General features: G+C 42.3%; 1 long non-coding RNA gene across 1 annotated transcript; it reads left to right on the forward strand.

Annotated features, from left to right (window-relative positions):
* Positions 1–248: 248 nt before the first annotated feature.
* On the forward strand, positions 249–2,073 carry LOC116071239. The gene is made up of 3 exons (XR_004110777.1): positions 249–307; positions 505–665; positions 2,027–2,073. It is a non-coding gene; the product is annotated as an uncharacterized LOC116071239 (long non-coding RNA).
* Positions 2,074–4,989: the final 2,916 nt, after the last annotated feature.

Below are 4,989 nucleotides of genomic sequence, written 5' to 3' on the forward strand. Positions count from 1 at the left end.
ATGTGGCCTGGGATGGAAACACCAAGCTGCGGCTCACCCTGCTGCAGAGCAGCCCCGTAGAGTATCCCATTTCACGACGGTTTGTATTCAGCTTCGTCTGCTTGACAAGTGCAACCCACCTTGATTAGGAGACTGACAGGTGGTTTCTAGAACTGGAGAGTAAAGAACCGTGCCACATTTAATAGCAACTGACTCATCCAGGTAATTAGAGCCCACCCCTTTCCTTCATCCTTGACCTTTCGGGTTCTGCTTGTGAGTTAAAAGCCTGAAAGCCTATGATTCTAGCGCCGGCACCTAGGGAACCCAGGTAAACACAAATACTCAGTCGCTGGATCATTGGTCTGGCTTTGGTTTAAGTTGAATTAGGCAATCCTGTCGGGATCACTAAAAATAACCCAGACTCTGTGGCATTTGCGTTTTTTAATTTTGCCACTAGGAATTTATTTGAATCTTTTGGAAAAGAACATTATGGTATAAGCTTCTTCTTTCACCTTGTTTCTGCAGGTTAATGAGACCCAGTTCTCACTAGAGCCCGAAGGGAACATGTGATTTGTTCCAGCCAATCAGAACACCGTGTACTCCAGCCCACTGGCTGGCCAAGAGCATTCACAAGTTTCAAACCCAGCCAATTGGGGAACAATAAAAACCCACACCAGGACCTTGAGGTGAGCAGCATGCTTTCTTCTCCACTGCACCAACGCCCTGAACCTAGACAATGTAGCAGTTGAACAGTGGAGGTGTTGCTCTTAACCATACTCGGGACAGTCATCCTGGAACAAAAGGAAGCAGGCCCAGGATTATGAAGAAGGTGGCCAGGCTTCCCCTACCTCTCCTGCTGAGCTGGGGCCAGGACCCTGACCTTGACATTCTTCTATGCTAAGTCTATTTTATACATAATTCATTTGTAACCTGTAACATCTTGGCTGACACCGAATTCTTCTTGCCTTACATTTTTTTTTTATAGTCTGTCTTTTAGTTTGTCACTGCCAGACTGTTTTCCAAGACTTGTTTTTACTAGATGTTGAATATTTTTAAACCAATGTTTATAAGATTTAAGCAACAGTTTTAAGTCAAATTGATTATTTACCAACACGACTTGTGAATAAGGGGGAAAAAAGACCCGACTGTTCTTTTTACATTTCTCTCTAGGCCTTTCCTAGATTCTAACTCATCCCTTGTACCTTACCTAGTGGTAGCCATGAACTTGACTTTTGTCTTAATTACATGTTCTTAATTTGTAATATTACCATATGCTCAATACATAGTGGACTGTACTCTGTTTGGTTTTAACATGGTTTAGATGAAGCCACAGTGTTTGTATTCTTTCTAGACTTGTATTTAAAGCTGATTGTCCATCTTTAGATTCTTCTATGTGGGTCTGTGCAGCTGCACACACATCCTTTATATATCTGATTTGGGCAGTATTGTTTATCTCCAGAATTGTTTGCTTGGTGCTACAAACATGTCTGCTATGAAATTTCTGGGATGGTTATATTCACCCCATGTATACACACATTCATGTAGGGAGAAGAGCCTGTCCTCCATAACTTACCAGTAATTTCAAATTTACTGAGTGAGGAAAAACTGATTTTTATACTGGCTCCTGTGATATGTATTTCTATAAATGGAGTGCATTTTCCCCTTAGTTTCTTTGAAACTAGATATTCCCAGCCTTTCCTGTTTGTCAATAATGGCGGGTGTGCATTTGTCTATCTCTTCAAGCAAATTCGGCTTACATTTTTCTGATTTATGACATAAAAATTGCAACAATATCTATATCACAAGAATTTGATCATTACCTCTGAAGGTAAAATTAATCATGCTTTAATTTTTAAGTGAGTACACGGCAGATTTATTGAAGTAATTAATCAATGAGAAATAAACAATGGAACTGGATAAAGCAATGTATGTAGTGAGCAAAGGGAGAAAAGTGCTTAACTGAGAAGGGTAATTTCCCTGGGAAACTTGGCAGGCATCCCACCGAACAGTCAGCACAATCCTGGCGAGTTTCTCCTCTATCCTACAGAAGTCCTTGCATGGCAACAACAACAACAACAGCAACAACAACAACAGCAACAACATAGCAACAACAACAACAGCAACAACAACAATAGCAGCAACAACAACAACAGCAGCAACAACAACAGCAGCAACAACAACAGCAACAACAATAGCAGCAACAACAGCAGCAACAACAACAGCAACAACAATAGCAACAACAACAACAACAGCAACAACAACAACAGCAACAACAACAGCAACAATAACAACAACAGCAACAACAACAACAGCAACAACAACAACAGCAACAACAATAGCAACAACAACAACAGCAACAACAACAACAACAACAACGCAGCTTTGCATTCTTTCAACATCTGTCATCTGCCCACACAGAGTTGAGAACGATCCTGACCACTACTAAATCAAAGACAAGCACCTCAAGAGCAATGGTTAGGAAGATTCTTTTTCCAGAGGATCACGCTGTAACTATTTTAGGTTTGGCCTCTACTGAAGCAACTCATGCTTGTCTCTGCAGCAGCCAGCAGAGACCTTGATGAGATCCAGCAGCTGCTGGTACCGGGCGTGATCCAGGAAGGTCCCTGTTGATGAAAGTCACTTGCTGTGTTCTGAAGAAGAAAAAAGCCTCCCGTCAACTTACAAAATTTTAAAGAGTCTCTTCTTTGATTATAAAAAGCTCCAGAAATTAGTCTCGATCACGAGAAGCGGGTTTCATTGGGGAACAAACTTGGCTCATTTACATAGTTGCTCAAAAACTGTTAATATTAAAAAGCCACAGCTGATATTGTTAGCAAAGTGAGAGCTCTGTGGTCTATGTAAATTTTAAGAGCAGAAAATTAACAATTTGTGTGTATTTATACAGTGTGCCTGCATGTTCTTATGTGTGCCTGTATGTTCATATGAGTACATGTATGTTCATATATGTGTGCATGCATGTGGGGGCAGACATCAACCCCGGGTATTGTGTCTTAGAAGCCATCCACCTTGACTTTTGAGACAGGGTCTCTCATTCACTAGCGTGGATCTTCCCAAGTGGGCTAGGTAGTCTTAGAAGCCTCTGAGATCCAACTATCTCTGGGATTACAAGTAGGCACTACTACACCCAGCTTTTGTGTGTGGGTTTTGAGTATCAAACATAGATCTTTATGCTTTCAGAGCAAGCATATTACCTATTGCCTTACCCATCTCCCAAACCCAGAAAATTAACTTCTCTTTAGAGAAACTAAATGTTTTCTACTGTTTCAGAAATGGGCTTTGTTTTGTTTTGTTTTGTTTTAGTCTTTCTTCTGAGCTAGGGCTTGGAAAGCAAACCCAAGATACTTAATGCCCATGAGTCGTGCCACAAGGTCTGTACATGAGAGTGAACTCCTGTGTTCTTTGCCAAGATTCCTGGAACCAGCAGACAGCCTTCCTCCCTGTCTGTAAGGGTCAGCAGCTTTAAGGCAAGGTGCCATACCCTGCAATGGCTCTGGGCCAAGAACTATGACTAGAGATAGTAAGGAACTAGCGACTGGACAGATACAATAGAAGAACCAAGATCAGGTGGTGCTGTAGCCACTGTGGCATGCCTAAGTAGGCACACAGCCAAAGGCTCAAATCTTGGCACCTTTAAATACTACTCTGTCTTTGAGCAATGTGACCCTCAAAAAACAAAAACAAAACCAAAAACAACCAGTTATTTTTCTGAAGTATTTAACAGGTAAGACTGGTCAAGGGAGACACCTGTGCACTTTTATCCAGTGGCTTAGTCACATCTTCCCACACCTCAGTGGTTCTTGCCCTTTCTAATGCTTCAACTATTCCTCATGTTGTGGTGACCCCAACCATGCACTTATTTTCTTGGCTACTGCATAGCTGTGATTTTACTACTGTTATGAGTCATAGTATAAATATTTGTGTTTTCTGATGATCTTAGGAGATCCTGCGAAAGGGTCATTTAAGTCCCAAAGGGGTCACAGCCCACAGATTGAGAAAACTGCCATACCTATTAATACCAATGGCTTCCTCTATTCTGGGGGCAGAGCATTTCTCTAACTTCCTGGAGTCCCAGTGGTGTCTGTTCAAATATTTGGATGGGATTTCAGCCCTACAGTATAGACAGGATTTAATATGTCATGGGGATTAACCAATACATGTACATGACAGCAGTCCATTAAAATGAGAACAGATATAATTGGGAATTAACTGGGACCCGCCTCCTGGGTGCTTGGCCCCGAAATAATGACAGCATGGATGTGGCCCAGTTAAGTCAGCACAACCTAGAAATGCAAAAGGCTTCAGATCACATCGATTTCTCTGGCTAATACTGCAAAAATGATCCTTGGTGAGCTTCAATCCCTCAACTTGCTAAAACACTGATTGTGTCTCTCTTGCTTATAACAGCTGTCATGATCTTATCATCCTTAAGTATGGTGTCAAGCACTGACCCTGGGATACATGTAAGGTTCCATCCTGAACATGTATGAAATAAGAAAGGAGAATGCAGGGAGCAGCTGAAGTCCTGAGAGAGTTGTATGGTTTGACACGAGCTACCAGTGCAGCCATCAGTGTGGCTATTATTATTCTGAGGGTTTGCTACACCCCCTTGTTGCCTTTAAGTATCAACTAGGGGTTTCTACCCAACTTCAGACCATTTAGTTCCTAAATAAAAGGCACAGAGAACTTTTACATCTATAACAAGCCTTAGAGCACTCCAGCTAGACGGATATCCACCCTTGAAGCTGTCTCATCTGCTTCCCCTACCAAAAACCCCATAAATGCTTGCATCTGTTCCACATGCGCTGCTCCTGCTTCATCAGACCAACCTTCACAGCCACCTGCTCATGGTCCATACTACCCTATGGTGTCTTTCTCCTCCCTCCTCCCTCCTCCCTCTTCCCTTCTCCCTCTCTCCTCTTCCTTCCTCCCTTCTCTCCACTTGTGGTGGTCCCTACCTCAGACTCCAAACCCATGGAACTGAAGGTCTGC

Source organism: Mastomys coucha, unplaced genomic scaffold, assembly GCF_008632895.1.
Source record: "Mastomys coucha isolate ucsf_1 unplaced genomic scaffold, UCSF_Mcou_1 pScaffold22, whole genome shotgun sequence".
Taxonomy (NCBI): Eukaryota; Metazoa; Chordata; class Mammalia; order Rodentia; family Muridae; genus Mastomys; species Mastomys coucha.